The sequence below is a fragment of the Hyperoodon ampullatus genome (assembly GCF_949752795.1).
Source record: "Hyperoodon ampullatus genome assembly, chromosome: 1".
Classification (NCBI taxonomy): domain Eukaryota; kingdom Metazoa; phylum Chordata; class Mammalia; order Artiodactyla; family Ziphiidae; genus Hyperoodon; species Hyperoodon ampullatus.
In genome coordinates this window covers 123,380,105-123,401,377 of record NC_136914.1, presented here as the reverse complement: position 1 = coordinate 123,401,377, position 21,273 = coordinate 123,380,105, and the positions used below count along the sequence as shown (strand labels likewise).

The following is a 21,273-nucleotide window of genomic DNA, read 5'->3' as shown; positions in this document are numbered from 1 at the left end:
GCAGAGTTGTGGAAAGAGCACGGACCTCCACCGTGGGCGAGCACAGATGGGAATCCCTGATCTTCTTAGGAAGAGCGAAATTTCTCGTGTTATTTTGCAGACACAATATACTTGCCTTTGATCTTAGTTCTCATTGGCTTTGTGAAGCTGATAAAAATATTTGGTGTTTTGAAGACTAACATTTACCTTCAGAACCACTTTGACCGCACTAATACTTTGGCGGGGGGGACGGAGAATGGAAGTCAATTATTTGGTGGCCATTGCTATTTCCCCACTTTTCATAAATCAGCACCTTGAGTAATTTTGTCATAAATTTGTACGTAAACTAGGATACTGTACCTGTCACATACCTTTATAAAAATGAAGTCCTTACTTTGGATTGTCTTTTTAATATTAAAATCCATAGGGACCTTCATAGCCTAGACACTGATAAAACTTTGTTGGTAAAATTGATATTAAAGTGTGTTTTGTTATTACCTAAATAAGTTCAATAAATGTTCACAACTACAAAAGCATTGAGTTAAAAGTGACCTTCTCTGTATTCCTTCTGGTGTATATCATTTAGTAACAAAGTTAATTTTCCCTAGTTACGTTTCCCAAGAACAGTGTTATTTCTAGCTGTTATGTGACTAAAGATGCTTTCAGATCAATATCCTTGAATGAGATTCTTCTGGTGTTGACCTATTACTCTGTTTCCATTGTACCAGGAAATCTTTCCTTACTGAGAAACCATTGGTGTGTCAGCCTGAATTATAACCCTAATCTCTGAATTATAACCCTAATCTCAATATCCTTTTTTTTTTTTTTTTCGGTGCGGTACGCGGGCCTCTCACTGCCGGGGCCCCTCCCGCCGCAGAGCACAGGCTCCGGACGCACAGGCTCAGCGGCCATGGCTCACGGGCCCAGCCGCTCCACGGCATGTGGGATCCTCCTGGACCGGGGCACGAACCCGTGTCCCCTGCATCGGCAGGCAGACTCCCAACCACTGCACCACCAGGGAAGCCCCCTCAATATCCTTAAATGAGATTCTTCTGGTATTGACCTATTATTCTGATTCCATTGTACCAGGAAATCTTTCCTTATTGAGAAACCATCGGTGTGTCAGCCTGAATTATAACCCTAATCTCTAGATGAAGGGTGAAGTTAGAATAATCTACACAAGGTGCTTTGTATCCAGTGTCTAATCCTCACCAGGACAGGGTAAGGTAAACACTGGGATGCACTTCGGGATGAGGAAACTCTCTGAGAGGCTAGGTGTCTGCTCAGGGTCCCAGAGCTAGGGTGGTGGGGCTGGCATTTGAGCTCATTCTCAAGGGTAATCAAGTCCTTACTCTCCTTTCCTTTCCCGAACAGAAATCTTTCTCTTCCATTTAGTCTCTGATCAGTGATGACCCCCTGGATCTCATTGCTCTAGTGCATGTGCTAGACACACACTGGATGTTTGATACGAGTCAGAATCTATCTCTAACTCAGGACACAATTGGGAGGTGGGCGCTGAAGCCTGTACCTTCTCAACTAATGCTGGAGGCCTTTCCCATTCGCGTGGGGTGCTTTCATTTCTGCGTAATCTCTAAAATTGCAGATACTATTATGGTACTCGAGGCTTGCTCCAAAGTTGTAGTTCAGAAAGACACGCTTTCTGTGTGAATCCTCAAATACAAAAATTACTGTTCAACTGTTCTCTTTTTATTACCCTAGTTGGAGTGTTCTCTGAAACATTTTGACAAACAACTTGCCCTTATTTCTTCATATAATTTTATCCTCTCGTATACCTCAATCAGATTTAACATTCTACTCTTTAAAGTATTCAAACTTGTTTCCTGGTTAAGGATAATTGTTTTTTTTATTAGGTCTCTTTATTTCTGTCTGCTTCGCTGGCCGCCAACTTCCTTTTCTGGGCAGTTTCTACTTTAGGAGAAGAATTCCTTTTCTTTTTTTTGTTCATATTATTACATCAAGTAGGTATCACCTAAGAACTTGCGGTTTTGATGCTGGGTCGCTGGCCAGGCTCACTCACCTGCGAAGGAACCTCAGGCCCCCAGTGGGTCTGACCCACACGAGCGTGTCTGCACAGTCTCAGAGCCTGTCCGTGACCTTGAGCAGCCCCTGGGGTCTGTGCTGAGAATGTTAAACCCACGATGTCACAGATCCTTTCTGCCGTCGTTTAACTCGGGCTCAGGCAAAGCCCCAGTGCCGCTGCCACCAGCCAGGCTGCTCGCCGCCTGTCCCGCCGCCATCCATAGGTCACTGCTCTCCTGCCACCCAGACCGGCCGCCTCGCCTAAGCCAACGCTCCACCAAGGGTTTTGCTGCTTGATTCTCCCTGCCCAGTAAACCAGAACTAGTTTTTTTGGAAGCACTACATGTCATCTGATGTTCTGTGCGGTACTTTGTCCTCTTTGTTGCTGTTCCCTGGTGTCCTCGGGGCTGTTCCTTACCCCCCAAGGTCCCCTGGTCTGGGGTCCCGCTCTCTAGTACAGCCCCTCGTCCACCCTGGGCGACGGCAGGGTCCCCGCTTGGATTCTCAGTTCCTCGATGTCGTTGCGTGTCCCCTTCTCCTCCTTCTCTTCTGCTCCCCCTGTGAGGCCCTCACATCCCCGGCTGCTCTCTGGACGTCACATGCCCCGTCCCGGTCACCCTCACCCGCCCTTCCCCTTCGGAGCTGCAGGCTCCCGGCCCCTCCAGCCCCTTCTGTTCGGGTGATGAGCTGCCCATCACCCACGTGCCGCCCACGGCCTTTCCTTCCCCTCTTCCTTCCTCAGCTGCGCTCGCGCTGTGCCCCCGGCCCTGGCTCCCCACCGTCTGCCCTGCCCGCTGCCCTGTGGACAGAGCTCTTCTCCGATTGAGATCTCTGTAGACGGATGGCCTGTGCATCCGGCTGGGTGCTCGGGGTGCCTGGCCACCCTTCCCTCTCTCCTGGCCGGCTCGCTTTTCCTCTGCATCTGCTGTTTTAAACCTTCATTGATCTCAAGCCCTCAGCTCACCTCCACTAGGTGACAGGAAGAGAAAGGTGCCGTGCTGAGAAGACTCCCTGCCCTGCCGCCCCTTCTCCGCCTGTCTTCACCTCCACGCCTCACCTTAGCCCTGGTCCTGCTGTCTCAAGAAAGGAAGTCCCTGTTGCAGCGGACACTAAGCCCTGCCCCACACCTCATCTCTCAAGTCTTAGTGACGTGTGTCACCAGTCATCCCTTTTCTGCTGGTCACTTCCCACCTGCTGGCATCCACACTGCACTCTCCCTTCACTGACCTGGCCCTTCTTTCCATCCCAGCCAAGCTTCTGGTCAGAGCTGTCAGCGCTTTTTACCTGCAGCCTCTCGCATCCCCCATCCTTCAGCAGCCCACCCTCGGCCCCAGCTCCAGTGACCTGGTTCCCTTCGGGGTGCTGGGGGTTGACCTTACCGAGCTTCCGTTCACAGCGCTTAGAGGAGCCACCTGCCCAGATCTCCTCCATGGTCGTGGGCATTTGGAGTGTGATCTCTGAATCTGCACCCACAACATGGATACGTCCTCAGAGCCTTCAGGCTTTCTTACCTCAGTTGTTGGTATCACTGACCAGCTGGTCCCTAAGCCGGAAACCCAGGACCCCTTCTCAGATGACCCACTGTCCCAGCGCCTTTTCTGCCAGGAAGTGGAATACATGGAATGAATCCTGCAGTCAAGGCCGTCATCCACTTTTGCTTCCTTTCTGACCTCTGGAAACCTTAAAAGCAGAACCAGTGCTTGGAGAAACGAGGAAGGCAGAGGCCATCTGGTCTACTCACTGTGACTTAATTTTCTTGAAGGCTGAAGGTCAGTGGTGGAGCAGATGTGCGGTGCTCTAGTGCCCCTTTCTGGCCTGGTGCCCGGTTCCCCGTCGCTCGTTATTGTCCCTGTAGCCACAGTCATACTGTAGCATGTGCTAGCGATCTGCTGTGGTCCGGGAAATGGGAGGTTGCTTGAAATGAGTGTAAAAACAAGTCTGTAGGTTCCAAATGAGGTTTCCCCCATGGAGTTAATCCTTTGGCTTTGTGTTAGCTGCTTCAGTGGAGGCCATTTTTTCCTGATCCAGTTTTGTCCGTGTTCCTCAATGACTGACTTTTGCCCAAGACTGGTTTCTAATTATTCAGTACCTTTCCTGTTACCTCATTTAACATTTCTCATGCAAAATTAAAAATACATTAGTAGCGTATATCCCTTTTAGGTTTTCTATTTTGGGATATGGTCTTTCCCCCACCCTCAAGCTTAGCTCATTCTGAGGAGACCCTCATAATGATCATAAGTTGGATGCAAAAAATTTCTTTGTGATTTTGAGCAAAGTGACATCCACTGTAATAAAACAACATCAAATCCAACTGAAGTAGACATAATTATTTAGCTCCCAATTAGTTATCTTATACAACCTAACAATGTGCCCTACACATCCCTCCATAAATTACTCTGTAACATGCCTAGTGACCGGCTCCTGGTAAGCCTTTTTTGTAGCTGTTAAGCACTGTACACTTGTCATATAAAACATACATGATATGCAATGTGTATGTCATCCACCTTCCAGCAAGGAAAGGCGGGGGGGGGGGGAAACCACAGATCATAAAAACAAAAGAAATCAGTAAAGCCAGCGAGCACACTTTCTACCAAACCCATGGATACGGGCCTTGTGAGTGAAAGCCTCACTGCTGTGAAAAAACAGACACCCTCCTGCCCCGAGGAGAGAGTGCCAGGTTTTGTAGCTGATGCCACTCAGCTCCGAGGAAGCCTGTGAAATCCAGAGCCCCTTGGCAACAGGAGGAGTTTAACGGAAACTCTTCGTAAGTTGGATCCTTGTCACCTACAGGGAATAAGTCATTGCCGGTTGTGGTGCTTGGTCGTGTTTGTGTCAACCAGACACATGTATCTCCAGACAGAAAATAACAGGACACACAGACTCGCATCTCACCTGCCGGTCCCTCCCTCTGGGTACCACGTCCTCCTTGAAGCACACCCTTCAGTGGTCCTTTCAGTGTGGGATGTGCAGAGTCAACTTACAGAGTCACTGTCTGATACTATCACCCATTCTTTCATTTTTTTATAGAACTTTTTATTTTGAGATCATGATAGATTCATAGGTTTAAGAAAAAATAGAGATCTCACAGACCCTTTCCCCTGTTGCCCGCAGAGGGAACATTGCAAAATGGTCTTTTGATGTTGCCATGGCTACCACAGATCACTTTTATCAGCACAAAGATCTCTCCTGCACCCTTTAAAGGCACATCCTCTTCCTCCCTGCCCCCACCCCTCCCTAGGCCCTGGCAACCGCTCATCTGTTCATCTGTTTCAGGAGTGTTCTGTAAGTGGAATCATGCAGTGTGTAATCTTTGGGGATTGACTTTTTCACACAGCATAATTCTTCGTGGAGATCCGTCCAGCTTATCGCATGTGTGAACGGTTCACTCCTTTTTATTGCTGAGTACTGTTCCTTGGTCTGAATGTACTAATTTGTTTAACCAGTCACCTGTTGAAGAACATCTGGGTTCTTTCCAGTTTTTAGCAATTACAAATAAAGCTGCTACAAACATTCATGTGCAGGGTTTTGTGTGAACATAAGTCTTCATTTTTCTGGGATAAATGCCTGGAAGTGCAGTTGCTGAGTCATCTGGTGGTTGCTTGTTTAGTTTTTGTGAGAAACTGTCAAGCTATTTTCCAGTTCACTGTACCATTTTATATTTCTACCAGCAATGTATGAGTGATCTAGTTTCTGCACATCCTGGGCAGCATTTGGTGTTGTCACTACTTTTTATTTTAGCCTTTCTGTTAATGTGTAGTGATACCTTATTATGGTTTTATTTACATTTTTCTGATTATTGGCTAATGACCTAAAACATATTTTCATGTGTTTATTTGCCATTTGTATATCCTTTTCAGTGAAATGCCTCTTCATGTCTTATGCCCATTTTCTAATTGGGTTGTTTGATTTTTAAATTAATTTAATTATTGAATTATAATTGATTACAATATTGTATTAGTTTCAGGTGTATAGAAAAGTGATTCATTTATATATTTTTTCAGATTCTTTTCCATTATATGTTATTACAAGATATTGAATATAGTTCCCTGTGCTATAGAGTAAATCCCTGTGGCTTATCTATTTTACATATAGTAGTTTGTATCTGTTAAGCCCCACTTCCTAATTTATCCCTCTCCCTCCCTCTTTCCCCTTTGGTAACCATAAATTTGTTTCCTATGTCTGTGAGCCTGTTTCTGTTTTGTATATAGATTCATTTGTACGATTCTTTAGGTTCCACAGACAAGTGATATCACAATAATATTTGTCTGGCTTACTTCACTAAGTGTAATATTCTCTGTGTTGCTGCAAATGGCAATATTTCATTCTTTTTTATGGCTGAGGAATATTCTACTGTACATATATACCACATCTTCTTAATCCAGTTGTCTGTTGATGGGCACTTGGGTTGCTTCCATATCATGGCTATTGTACATAATGCTTCCATGAACATTGGGGTGCATGTATCTTTTCAAATTAGAGTTTTTTTGTGTTTTCTGGATATATACCCAGGAGAGGGATTGCTGAATCATATGGTAGCCCTATTTTTAGTGTGTGAGGAACCCCCCATACTTTTTTCCATAGTGGCTGCACAGATTTACATTCCCATCAACAGTGTAGGAGGGTTCCATTTTTTCCACACCCTCTCTAGCATTTGTTATTTGTAGACTTTTTTTTTTTAACATCTTTATTGGAGTACAATTGCTTTACAATGGTGTATTAGTTTCTGCTTTATAACAAACTGAATCAGTTATACATATACATATGTTCCCATATCTCTTCCCTCTTGCATCTCCCTCCCTCCCACTCTCCCTATCCCACCCCTCTAGGTGGTCACAAAGCACTGAGCTGATCTCCCTGTGCTATGTGGCTGCTTCCCACTAGCTATCTATTTTACATTTGGTAGTGTATATATGTCCATGCCACTCTCTCACTTCGTCCCAGCTTACCCTTCCCCCCACCCCCCGTATCCTCAAGTCCATTCTCTAGTATGTCTGCATCTTTATTGCCATCTTGCCCCTAGGTTCTTCTGACCATATTTCTTTTCTTTTCTTCTTTTTTTAGATTCCATATATATGTGTTAGCATACGGTATTTGTTTTTCTCTTTCTGACTTACTTCACTCTGTATGACAGTCTCTAAGTCCATCCACCTCATTACAAATAACTCAGTTTCGCTCCTTTTTATGGCTGAGTATTATTTCATTGTATATATGTGCCACATCTTCTTTATCCATTCATCTGTTGATGGACACTTAGGTTGCTTCCATGTCCTGACTATTGTAAAAGTAGCTGCAATGAACATTTTGGTACATGACTCTTTTTGAATTATGGTTTTCTCAGTGTATATGCCCAGTAGTGGGATTGCTGGGTCGTATGGTAGTTCTATTTTTAGTTCTTGAAGGAACCTCCATACTATTCTCCATAGTGGCTGTATCAATTTACATTCCCACCAACAGTGCAAGAGGGTTCCCTTTTCCTCACACCCTCTCCAACATTTATTTTTATTATTTATTTATTTATTTATTTTTCCAGCATTTATTGTTTGTAGATTTTTTGATGACGGCCATTCTGACCGGTGTGAGATGACTCATTGTGCTTTTGATTTGCATTTATCTAATGATTAATGATGTTGAGCATTCTTTCATGTGTTTGTTGGCAATCTGTATATCTTCTTTGGAGAAATGTCTATTTAGGTGTTCTGCCCATTTTTTGATTCGGTTGTTTGTTTTTTTGATATTGAGCTGCATGAGTTGCTTGTATGTTTTGGAGATTAATCCTTTGTCAGTTCCTTCATTTGCAAATATTTTCTCCCATTCTGAGGGGTGTCTTTTTGTCTTGTTTATGGTTTCCTTTGCTGTGCAAAAGCTTTTAACTTTCATTAGGTCCCATTTGTTTATTTTTGTTTTTATTTCCATTTCTCTAGGAGGTGGGTCAAAAAGGATTTTGCTGTGATTTATGTCACAGAATGTTCTGCCTCTGTTTTCCTCTAAGAGTTTGTTTTGATGGTGTCTGGCCTTACAATTAGGTCTTTAATCCATTTTGAGTTTATTTTTGTGTATGGTGTCAGGGAGTGTTCTAATTTCATTCTTTTACATGTAGCTGTCCAGTTTTCCCAGCACCACTTATTGAAGAGGCTCTCTTTTCTCCACTGTATATTCTTGCCTCCTTTATCAAAGATAAGGTGACCATATGTGTGTGGGTTTATCTCTGGGCTTTCTATCTTGTTCCACTGATCTATATTTCTGTTTTACTGCCAGTACCATACTGTCTTGATTACTGTAGCTTTGTAGTATAATATGAAGTCAGGGAGCCTGATTCCTCCAGCTCCGTTTTTCTTTCTCAAGATTGCTTTGGCTATTCAGGGTCTTTTGTGTTTCCGTAAAAACTGTGAAATTATTTGTTCTAGTTCTGTGAAAAATGCCAGTGGTAGTTTGATAGGGAGTGCATTGAATCTGTAGATTGCTTTGGGTAGTATAGTAATTTTCACAATGTTGATTCTTCCAATCCAAGAACATGGTATATCTCTCCATCTGTTTGTGGCATCCTTAATTACTTTCATCAGTGTCTTATAATTTTCTGCATACAGGTCTTTTGTTTCCTTAGGTAGGTTTATTCCTAGATATTTTATTCTTTTTGTTTCAATGGTTAATGGGAGTGTTTTCTTGATTACACTTTCAGATTTTTCATCATTAGTGTATAGGAATGCAAGAGATTTCTGTGCATTAATTTTGTTTCCTGCTACTTTACCACATTCATTGATTAGCTCTAGTAGTTTTCTGGTAGCATCTTTAGGATTCTCTATGTATAGTATCATGTCATCTGCAAACAGTGACAGCTTTACTTCTTTTACAATTTGGATTCCTTTTATTTCTTTTTCTTCCCTGATTGCTGTGGCTAAAACTTCCAAAAGTATGTTGAATAATAGTGGTGAGAGTGGGCAAACTTGTCTTGTTCCTGATCTTAGTGGAAATGGTTTCAGTTTTTCACCACTGAGGATGATGTTGGCTGTGGGTTTGTCATATATGGCCTTTATTATGTTGAGGAAAGTTCCCTCTATGCCTACTGTCTGGAGGGTTTTTATCATGAATGGGTGTTGAATATTGTCGAAAGCTTTCTCTGCATCTATTGAGATGATCATACGGTTTTTCTCCTTCAGTTTGTTAATATGGTGTATCATGTTGATTGATTTGCGTATATTGAAGAATCCTTGCATTCCTGGGATAAACCCCACTTGGTCATAGTGTATGATCCTTTTAATGTGCTCTTGGCTTCTGTTTGGTAGTATTTTGTTCAGGATTTTTGCATCTATGTTCATCATTGATATTGACCTGTAGTTTTCTTTTTTGTGACATCTTTGTCTGGATTTGGTATCAGAGTGATGGTGGCCTCGTAGAATGAGTTTGGGTGTGTTCCTCCCTCTGCTATATTTTGGAAGAGTTTGAGAAGGATAGGTGTTAGCTCTTCTCTAAATGTTTGATAGAATTCGCCTGTGAAGCCATCTGGTCCTGGGCTTTTGTTTGTTGGAAGATTTTTAATCACAGTTTCAATTTCAGTGCTTGCGGTTGGTCTCTTCATATTTTCTGTTTCTTCCTGGTTCAGTCTCGGAAGGTTGTGCATTTCTAAGAATTTGTCCATTTCTTCCAGGTTGTCCATTTTATTGGCATATAGTTGCTTGTAGTAATCTCTCATGATCCTTTGTATTTCTGCAGTGTCAGTTGTTACTTCTCCTGTTTCATTTCTAATTCTATTGATTTGAGTCTTCTCTCTTTTTTTCTTGAAAAGTCTGGCTAATGGTTTATCAATTTTGTTTATCTTCTCAAAGAACCAGCTTTTAGTTTTATTGGTCTTTGCTATCGTTTCCTTCATTTCTTTTTCATTTATTTCTGATCTGATCTTCATGATTTCTTTCCTTCTGCTAACTTTGATGGTTTTTTGTTCTTCTTTCTCTAATTGCTTTAGGTGTAAGGTTAGGTTGTTTATTTGAGATGTTTCTTATTTCTTAAGGTAGGATTGTATTGCTATAAACTTCCCTCTTAGAACTGCTTTTGCTGCATCCCATAGGTTTTGGGTCATTGTGTTTTCATTGTCATTTGTTTCTAGGTATTTTTTGATTTCCTCTTTGATTTCTTCAGTGATTTCTTGGTTATTAAGTAGTGTGTTGTTTAGCCTCCATGTTTTTGTATTTCTTACAGATTTTTCCCTGTAATTGATATCTAATCTCATAGCATTGTGGTCGGAAAAGATACTTGATACGATTTCAATTTTCTTAAATTTACCACAGCATGATTTGTGACCCGAGATATGATCTATCCTGGAGAATGTTCCATGAGCACTTGAGAAGATTGTGTATTCTGTTGTTTTTGGATGGAATGTCCTATAAATATCAATTAAGTCCATCTTGTTTAATGTATCATTTAAAGCTTGTTTTTCCTTATTTATTTTCATTTTGGATGATGTGTCCATTGGTGAAAGTGGGGTGTTAAAGTCCCCTACTATGATTGTGTTACTGTCGATTTCCCCTTTTATGGCTGTTAGTATTCACCTTATGTATTGAGGTGCTTCTATGTTGGGTGCATAAATATTTACAATTGTTATATCTTCTTGGATTGATCCCTTGATCATTATGTAGTGTCCTTCTTTGTCTCTTGTAATAGTCTTTGTTTTAAAGTCTATTTTGTCTGATATGAGAATTGCTCCTCCACCTTTCTTTTGATTTCCATTTGCATGGAATTACTTTTTCCATCCCCTCACCATCAGTCTTTATGTGTCCCTAGGTCTGAAGTGGGTATCTTGTAGACAGCATATATACGGGTCTTTTTTTGTATCCATTCAGCCAGTCTGTGTCTTTTGGTTGGAGCATTTAATCCTTTTACATTTAAGGTAGTTATCGATATGTATGTTCCTGTTACCATTTTCTTAATTGTTTTGGGTTTATTATTGTAAAGACCTTAAAGAAGGTATTTTCCTTCTCTTGTGTTTCCTGCCTAAAGAAGTTCCTTTAACACTTTTTGTAAAGCTGGTTTGGTGGTGCTTAATTCTCTTAGCTTTTGCCTGTCTGTAATGGTTTTAATTTCTCCGTCAAATCTGAATGAGATCCTTGCTAGGTAGAGTAATCTTGGTTGTAGGTTTTTCTCCTTCATCACTTTAAATATGTCTTGCCACTCCCTTCTGGCTTGCAGAGTTTCTGCTGAAAGATCAGCTGTTAACCTTATGGGGATTCCCTTATGTGTTATTTGTTGTTTTTCCCTTGCTGCTTTTAATATTTGTTCTTTGTATTTAATTTTTGATAGTTTGATTAATATGTGTCTTGTCGTGTTTCTCCTTGGATTTATCCTGTATGGGACTCTCTGTGCTTCCTGGACTTGATTAACTATTTCCTTTCCCATATTAGGGAAGTTTTCAACTATAATCTCCAAATATTTTCTCCATCCCTTTCTTTTTCTCTTCTTCTTCTGGGACCCCTATAATTCGAATGTTGGTGCATTTAATGTTGTCCCAGAGGTCTCTGAGACTGTGCTCAATTCTTTTCTTTTTTCTTTATTCTGCTCTGCAGTAGTTATTTCCACTATTTTATCTTCCAGGTCCCTTATCTGTTCTTCTGCCTCAGTTATTCTGCTATTGATCCCTTCTAGAGAATTTTTAATTTCATTTATTGTGTTGTTCATCACTGTTTGTTTGCTCTTTAGTTCTTCTAGGTCCTTGTTAAACATTTCTTGTATTTTCTCCATTCTATTTCCAAGATTTTGGATCATCTTTACTATCATTATTCTGAATTCTTTTTCAGGTAGACTGCCTATTTCCTCTTCATTTGTTAGGTCTGGTGGGCTTTTGCCTTGCTCCTTCATCTGCTGTGTGTTTCTCTGTCTTCTCATTTTGCTAATCTTACTGTGTTTGGGGGTCTCCTTTTCGCAGGCTGCAGGTTCGCAGTTCCCGTTGTTTTTGGTGTCTGTACCCAGTGGCTGAGGTTGGTTCAGTGGGTTGTGTAGGCTTCCTGGTGGAGGGGACTAGTGCCTGTGTTCTGGTGGATGGGGCTGGATCTTCCCCTTCTGGTGGGCAGATCCACGTCTGGTGGTGTGTTTTTGGGTGTCTGTGGTCTTATTATGATTTTAGGCAGCCTCTGTGCTAATGGATGGGGTGTGTTCCTGTCTTGCTAGTTGTTTGGCATAGGGTGTCCAGCACTGTAGCTTGCTGGTCGTTGAGTGAAGCTGGGTGTTGGTGTTGAGATGGAGATCTCTGGGAGATTTTTGCCGTTTGATATTACGTGGAGCTGGGAGGTCTCTTGTGGACCAGTGTCCTGAAGTTGGCTCTCCCACCTCAGAGGCACAGCACTGGTTCTTGGCTGGAGCACCAAGAGCCTGTTCTCCACACGGCTCAGAATAAAAGGGAGAAAAAGAAAGAAAGGAACAAAGAAACAAAGAAAGAAAGAAGATAAAATAAGATAAAATGAAATAAAATAAAGTAAAATAAAGTTATTAAAATAAAAAATAATTATTAAGAAAAAAAATTTTTTCAAGTAATAAAAAGAAAAAAACGGACAGACAGAACCCTAGGACAAACGGACAGACAGAACCCTAGGACAAAGCAAAGCTCTACAGACAAAATCACACACAGAAGCATACACACTCACAAAAAGAGAAAAAGGGAAAAAAATATATATATCGCTGCTCTCAAAGTCCACCTCCTCAATTTGGGCTGATTCGTTGTCTATTCAGGTGTTCCACAGATGCAGGGTACATCAAGTTGGTTGTGGAGATTTAATCTGCTGCTCCTGAGGCTGCTGGGAGAGATTTCCCTTTCTCTTTGTTCACACAGCTCCCGGGGTTCAGCTTTGGGTCTGAGAGCATCTGTTCTTCACTCAGACAGGACGGGGTTAAAGGAGCGGCTGATTCGGGGGCTTTGGCTCACTCAGCCCGGGGGAAGGGAGGGGCACTGAGTGCGGGGTGAGCCTGCGGCGGCAGAGGCCAGCGTGACGTTCCGTTGCACCTGCCTGAGGCGTGCCGTGCGTTCTCCCAGGGAAGTTGTGCCTGGATCCTGGCACCCTGGCAGTGGTGGGCTGCACAGGCTCCCGGGAGGGGAGGTGTGGATAGTGACCTGTGCTTGCACACAGGCTTCTTGGTGGCGGCAACAGCAGCCTTAGCGTCTTATGCCCGTCTCTGGGGTCCGCACTGATCGCCGCGGCTCGCGCCCATCTCTGGAGCTCCTTTAGGCGGCGCTCTGAATCCCCTCTCCTCACTCACGAGGAAACAAAGAGGGAAGAAAAAGTCTCTTGTCTCTTCGGCAACTCCAGACTTTTTCCCAGGCTCCCTCCCGACTAGCTGGGGCGCACTGGCCCCTTCACACAGCCAACGCCAGTCCTCTCCCTGGGATCTGACCTCCACAGCCTGAGCCTCAGCTCCCAGCCCCCACCCTTCCCAGCGGGTGAGCAGATAAGCCTCTTGGGCTGGTGAGTGCAGGTCAGCACCGATCCTCTGTGCGGGAATCTCTCCGCTTTGCTTTCCGCACCCCTGTTGCTGCGCTCTCCTCCGTGGCTCCGAAGCTTCCCCCTTCCACCACCCACAGTCTCCACCTGCGAAGGGACTTCCTAGTGTGTGGAAACCTTTCCTCCTTCATGGCTCCCTCCCACTGGTGCACGTCCCGTCCTTATCCTTTTGTCTCTGTTTATTCTGTTTTCTTTTGCCCTACCCAGGTACGTGGGGAGTTTCTTGTCTTTTGGGAGGTCTGAGGTCTTCTGCCAGCGTTCAGTGGGTGTTCTGTAGGAGCAGTTCCTCGTGTAGAAGTATTTCCGATGTAGTTGTGGGGTGGAAGGTGATCTCTGTGTCTTACTCTTCCACCATCTTGAAGCTCCTCCTGTAGACTTTTTGATGATGGCCATTCTGACCAGTGTGAGGTGGTACCTCATTGTGGTTTTGATTTGCATTTTCCTGATGATCAGTGATGCTGAGCATCTTTGCATGTGCCTGTTGGCCATCTGTATATCTTCTTGGAGAAACGTCTATCTAGATCTTGCATCCATTTTTTGATTGTTTTTTGTTGTTTGTTTTTTTGATATTAAGCTGCATGAGCTGTTTGTATATTTTAGAGATTAACCCCTTGTTGGTCTCATCATTGGCAAATCTTTTCTCTCAGTCTGTAGGTTTATCTTTTCATTTCATTGATGGTTTCCTTTGCTGTTCAAAAGCTTTTAAGATAGATTAGGTCCCATTTGTTTATTTTTGCTTTTATTTCTTATTTCTAAGAAAATATTGCAACCATTTATGTCCAAGAATGTCTTGCCTGTGTTCTCATCTAGGAGTTTTATGGTGTCATGTCTTATATTTAGGTCTTTAAACCATTTTGAGTTTATTTTTGTATATGGTGTGAGGGAGTGTTCTAATTTCATTTACATGTAGTTGTCCAGCTTTCTCAACCCCATTTGTTGAAGAGACTGTGTTTTCTCTACTGTATATTTTTGTCTCCTTTGTCTTAGATTAATTTACTGTGGGTTTATTTCTGGGCTCTCTGTTCTATTCCATTGGGCTATATGTCTGTTTTTGTGCCAGTACCACAGTTTTGATTACTATAGCTTTATAGTATAGTCTGATGTCTGGAAGGGTTATTCCTCCAGCTTTGTTCTTTTTCCTCGGGATTACTTTGGCAATTATGGGTCTTTTTTGGTTCCATATAAATCTCAGGATTGTTGTTCTTGTTCTGTGAAAAATGTCATGTGTATTTGATAGGGATTGCACTAAATTTGTAGATTGCTTTGGGTAGTATGGACATTTTAACAATATTAATTCTTCCAATCCAAGAGCGTGGGATATCTTTTCATTTCTTTGCATCATCTTCAATTTCCTTTATCAATGTTTTATATTTTTCAGTGTATACGTCTTTCACCTCCTTGGTTAAGTTTATTCCTAAATATTTTTTTGATGAAATTTTAAATGAGATTGGTTTTTTTTACTTTCTCTTTCTGATATTTCATCGTTAGTATAAAGAAATGCAACAGATTTATGTATATTAATCTTGTATCCTGCTACCTTACTGAATTCATTTATTAGTTCTAATGGTGAGTTGTTTGAATTTTTTTACTGTGGAGTTTTGAGAGGGTTTTTTTTCAATTGATGAATATATTCTAGATGCTAGTCCTTTGTTGGATATTTTGCAGATCTTTTCATCCAGTCTGTAGCTTGTTTTTTCATTCTCTTAACAAGGTTTTCTACAAAGCAAATGTTTTCAATTTTGGTGAAGTCAGATTTATCAGTTTCTCCTTTTCTGGATTTTTGTGTGTGTGTGTGTGTGTGGTGTCCAGCCTAAGAGCTCTTTGCTTAGCCATAGATCCTGAAGCTCTTCTCCTATTTTTTCTAAAAGTTTCATAGTAATGTTTTACCTTTTAAGTCCGTGATCTATTTTCAGTTAATTTTGCATAAGATATGAAGCTTAGGTCAAAGTTCTTTTTCCCTCCCGATGGATGTCCAGCTGCTTCAGCACCATTTGTTGAAAAGGCTCACTTTCTTCTGTGAAGTGAGTTTTGCACTTTCAAAAGCAGTTGGACGTATTAATATAGGTCTACTTCTTAGTTCTGGTCTGTTCCATTGATCTATGTGTCTCCCCCATCAGTCCCTCACAGTGTGATTGCTGTAGCTACATAATAACTCAGGTAAGGTGATTGCTTCCACTTTGTTTTTCTTTTTCAAAATTGTTTTTGCTATGCTAGCTCCTTTGTCTTTTCATATGAATTTTAGAATAATCTTGTCTATATGTACCAAAAAGTCTTGCTAGAAATAGGAATGAATTGGTGTCTTTACTTTGTCTAGTCTTTAATCCATGAGCACAGTATGTCTATTTATTTAGATTGCCTTTTGTTTCTTGCATCAGCATTGTGCAGTATTTTTTATCATAGAAACCCTTTACATGTTTTTGTTAGACTTATGCCAGAGTTTTTTTTTTCAGTGATTGCAAGTGGTGTTATATTTTAAATTTTGACGTTCGTGTGTTTGTCATTAGTATGTAGAGATACGATTGATTTTTATATCCTACAATCTGGACCTTGATGAATTCACTTATCAGTTATAGGAGGGTTTTGGGGTGGTTTTTTTTTTTTTTTTATTCCTTGGATTTTCTATGTAGACAATCATATCGTCTGCCAATAGGAACAGTTTTATTTTTTCCTTTTTGATCTGTGTGCCTTTGTTTCCTTATGCCTCACTGCACTGGCTAGAACTTCCTGTATGATATTGAATCGAGTGGTGAGAGCAGACATTCTTACTTTGTTCTTGATCTTAGGGGGAAAGCAGTCTTTCACTGTTCAGTGTAAGGTTAGCTGTAGAATTTTTTAAACGCTCTTTATCAGTTGAGGGAGTTCCTCTCTGGGTTGCTGTCTTTTTTTGTTTTTTGAGTGTTTTTATCATGAATGAGTGTTGACTTTGACGAAATGCTTCTGCTGCATCAATTGTGTGATTTTTCATTTTAACCTGTTAGTAGAGAAATTACATTGATTGATTTTTAAATATTATACAGCCTTTTGTCCCTGAAACAAAGCCCACTTGGTCATAGTGTATAATTTTTATATATGTAAAACTGAATTCTTTTTGCTAATATTTTGTTAATGTTCATAAGAGATACTGCTCTGTCATTTGTGTTGTTTTAAGGCTGTCTTTTTCTGGCTTTGGTATCAGGGAAATACTAGCTTCATAAAATAACTAGGGAAGGGTTCCCTCCTCTTCAGTTTTCTCAAAGATGTTATATAGAGTTGGTGTTGATTCTTTTTTTAAATGTTCATAGAATTCTCTAGTAAAACCACCCAGCCTAAATGTTTCTTTTATTGTTAGTTTTAAAATTACACATTCAGTTTCCTTAAGTTATATGGCTATTTAAGTTATCTATTTTATTGGGTGAGTTGTACTACTTTGTGTTTTTGAAGAATTGGTCCATCTCATCTAAGTTGTCAAATTAAAGTATGTGGAGCTGTTCTTGTTACTCCTTTGTTACCCTGCTGGGTCTGTAGTGCTGTGACCTGAAATTGGCTATGTGTGTCCTCCCTTTGTTGTTGTTGTTATTGTGAGTCTTTGTTACATAAATGAGTTAAAGATGGCCCTGCATGTTGGCCTCTCTGTGGTGTTCTTCTTCACAGCAAGCTGAGATGTTAGTTCAAAGCCTTGCCAGCACCAAATTCCATTCTTACCCACTCAGTTGCTTTAAATATAGCCCCAATACACATATTTTTAGCCATTTAGAGGCTACCTGCTTTGAATACCCTGTGAAGCCTCACTCTCATCTGCAAACTTTTGCTTAGACACACTCTGGGGCTGTGACAGGCCTCTAGCAGGTGCTGTCTGGCTTCCCTCCCATGCAGCCAGTCACAGTGCTACCCAAACGAAGGTGGTGTGTGCTGTGACCATCTCAAGGTCCTGTCTTTTTCCTTGATCTGCCCCCAGACCTTGATCTCACGAGTTTTGCTAGAGGTTTATCAATTTTAATGATCCTTTCAAGGAACCAGTTTTTTGTTTTATGGATTTTCTTTGTTTTTCTGTTTTCAGTTTCATTGATGTCTGCTCTTTATTTCCTTCCTTCTGCTTGCTTTATTTATTTTGCCCTTCTTTCTCTGTGTTCTTGAGGGCAGGAGCTTAGATAATTGATTGAGACTTTTCCTCTTTTCTAATATATGCATTTAGTGCTCTGAATTTTCCTTTCAGCATTCCTTTAGTTGTAACCCACAAATCTTGATAAGTTATATTTTCATTTCCATTCAGCTCAGTGTATTTTTCTATTTCCCAGGAGACTTCTTCTTTAAATCATGGGTTATTTAGACGTAGATTGGTTACTTTCCAAGTATTTGGAGATTTTCCTATTGTCTTTATATTATGAATTTCTACTTTGATTCCCTTGTGGTTGGAGAACACATTTTATATGATTTCAATTCTTTTAAATTTTTTGAGGTTTGTTTTATGGCCAAGGGTATAGTCCATCTTGATTTATGTTCCATCATCCCTTGGAAAGAATATGTGTCTCTCTCTTGTTGGGCAGAGTGTTCTGTAAATGTTGACTCCATTCTCTTGGTTGACTAAGCTGAGTTCTTCTGTGTCTTTGCTGATTTTCTGTCTAGTTGCTCTATCAGTGTTGAGAGAGGGGTGTTGAAGTCTCAGCCATAATCGTGGGTTTGTTTCTCCTTTCAGTTCTATCAAGCTTTAGTTTGATGTATTTTGTAGCTCTGTTTTTTGGTGCACACATTGAGGCTTCCTATGTCTTATTGGTGGAATACCCTTTTTTCATTATATAGTGACACTTTCTTTCTCTGGTCATTTCCTTTGCCCTGAAGACTGTTTTAGCTAATGATAATGATTTACTTCGATTAATATTTGTGTGATACCTTTTTCCATCCTTTCACTTTCACCCTGCCTGAACATCATAATTGAAGGGAGTTTCTTGTAGGCAGCTTGTAGTTGGGTCATGTTTTTTCAACTAATCTGCCAATCTTTGTCTTTTACTTGATATATTTATATAGTTTACATTTAATATAATTATCTGTTAGAATTTATTTTTGCCATTTTATATTTTTGCTTTCTGTTCTGTTTTTCATTTTCCTCTTTTCTTTTTCTAGTCTTTCTGCGGTTTATGTGAACATTTTTTGGAACTCCATTTGATTTACCTATAATGTTTTTGAGTATATCTCTTTGCATTGCTTTTTTAGTGGTTGCTCTAGGTATCACATTATATATACATATCACAGTCTACTGGTGTCATCATTTTACGTTCGAGTGAAATATAAAACCTTGCCTTCTCTTACCGGCATACCTTGTTTTATTGTGCTTCACAGAGACTGCGTTTTTTGCAAATTGAAGTTTGTGGCAACTCTACATTGAGCAAGTCTGTTGGCATCATTTTTCCAACAGCATTTGCTCACTTTGTGTCTCTGGGTCACATTTTGGTAATAATCAAAATATTTTAGACTTTTTCATTATTATTATATTTGTTATGGTGATCAGTGATCTTTGATGTTCCTGTGGCAAAAAGATTATGACTTGCTGAAAGTTCAGATGATGGTTAGCGTTTTTTACCAATAAAGTATTTTTTTAATTAAAGTATGTACATTGTTTTTTTAGACAGAATGCTATTGCACACTTAATAGACTACAGGATAGTGTAAACATAACTTTATACGCACTGGGAAACCAAAACATTTGTGTCTCTCACTTTATTGTGATTTTTGCTTTATTGCAGTGGTCTGGAACTGAACCCACAGTATCTCTGGGGTAGACCTGTGCATCCGTTCACCCTCCCCCACTTGTAATGTAGTCATCTTAAATATTTCCTCTTCTTATATTTAGTCACATCAAACAGTGTTACCATTTTTGCTTAAACATCCAAACATACTTCAGAATACTCAAGAAGAGAAAAAGAAAAGCCTATTGTAATTGCCCTTTTTTTTTTTTTTTTGGCTGTATGCGGGCCTCTCACTATTGTGGCCTCTCCTGTTGTGGAGCACAGGCTCCGGACGTGCAGGCTCAGTGGCCATGGCCCACGGGCGCAGCCGCTCCGTGGCACGTGGGATCCTCCTGGACCGAGGCACGAACCCACATACCCTGCATCGGCAGGCGGACTCTCAACCACTGCGCCACCAGGGAAGCCCAACTGCCCATATTTTTATTTACCATGTTCTTCCTTCCTTCATGATGTTCCATGATTCCTTTTATCACTTCCTTTCAGGTTTTTTTGTTTGTTTTTTGCCACGCTGCACAGCTTGATCTTAGTTCCCTGACTAGGGGTTGAACCCTGGCCCCAGCAGTGAAAGGCCAGAATCCTAACCACTGGACCACCAGGGAACGCCTTTCCTTTTGGTTTAGAGAGCCTCCTTTAGCCATCTTTTAGGGTAGATCTGTTGGTAACAAATTCTGTTAGTTCTTTTTTTTCCTTTAAGAATGTCTTGATCTCTCCTTCATTCTAGGATATTTTTAGGATATAAGGATATAAGATTCTGGATTGAGAGTTCTTTTCTTTCAGCCCTTGAAAAGTATTGGTGCCACTTCTGGCCTCAGTGGTTTCTGATGAGAAATCTGTTGTCGTTTGGATTGTTTTTTTTCCTGTAGGTAAGGTATCATTTCTCTCTGGCTGCTTTCAAGATTTTTTTAAATTTGTTTTTAGTTTTTAGAAATTTAATTCTGTGTCTTGGCATGGATGTATTTGGACTTTTGTTTGGAGGAATCTAACTGTTTGAATTCAGTAAGCTTTGCGAATCTGGATTTATGTGTCTTGCCAAATTTAGGAAGTTTTCAGCCATTATTTCTTTGAATACTTTTTCAAACCCATCCTCTTTTTTATCTCCTTCTGGGACTCATGAAAGTTAGATTTGTTTTTTGTTTTTTTTAATAATCTCAAAATTCCATGAGGCTCTATTAATATATTTTTGGGCTATTTTCTGTTTCTTGTTCAGATTAGATATTTTCTATCATTTTGAAGCCCAGTTCACTGATTATTTCCTGTGTCCCATTTTGTTTTGAGCCCATCCACTGAGCTACATACATCAGTTATTGTATCTTTCAATTCCAGAATGTCCATTTGGTTCTTCTTTATATCTTCTTTTTCTTTATTAAGCCTTTCTTTTAGCTGAAGATTTCTCCTTTTCATTTGTTTCAGTCATGGTGTTGTTGCTTGTTGAAGCATTCATGATGGCTGCTTTACAATCTTTGTCACATTTTTCAGACATCTCTATCATCTTGGCACTGGAATCTGTTGATAATATTTTTTCTTTCTGTTTGAGTTCTTCCTGGTTCTTGATATAATGAAGGATTTCCGTTTGAATTCTGGGCATCGTTGCATTGTGTTATGAGACCTTAGATTTTTATCTAAATCTCTTGTTTAACTCTTCTCTGCTCTTGGGCGCTGCTCCGTGGCTGCTGGGTGAGGTGGAAGCCCAGGCTGCCCGCCGAGCTCCCGTGGACACCCAGGGCCAGGCCTGTTCCTTGTACTGCTGGGCCAGGGTGAGAGCCCCAGTGTCCGGCCTCCCACACCCCATGACCACATGTCCCCACGGGCACTGTGGCTCCGTACCTGGCCTTGGGACACCACCCTGCTGGGGGCGTCAGGGAACCTCACTGCAGCCTCGGAAGGGTGGTGGTCTGGGCTCCCCACTCAGCCTTTGCTGGCATTGGTGGCGTGAGGCCACAGTTTTTCCTGTAGTGTTTGTCTGGAGTAGAGCAGTTTTGTGTAAAAGGTTTCTCTCTTGCTAGGTTGCCCTTTCCTGGTTCGATGACTTGAGAGAGCAGGCTTTTGTTGGGGCTTCTT

General features: G+C 41.1%; 1 protein-coding gene across 1 annotated transcript in view; it reads left to right on the top strand.

Moving 5' to 3' along the window:
- RAB4A (RAB4A, member RAS oncogene family) overlaps positions 1 to 21,273 on the top strand; it is a gene marked incomplete at its 5' end in the record, with an annotated part of 51,451 nt that overhangs the window by 7,107 nt on the left and 23,071 nt on the right. The window lies entirely within an intron of this gene.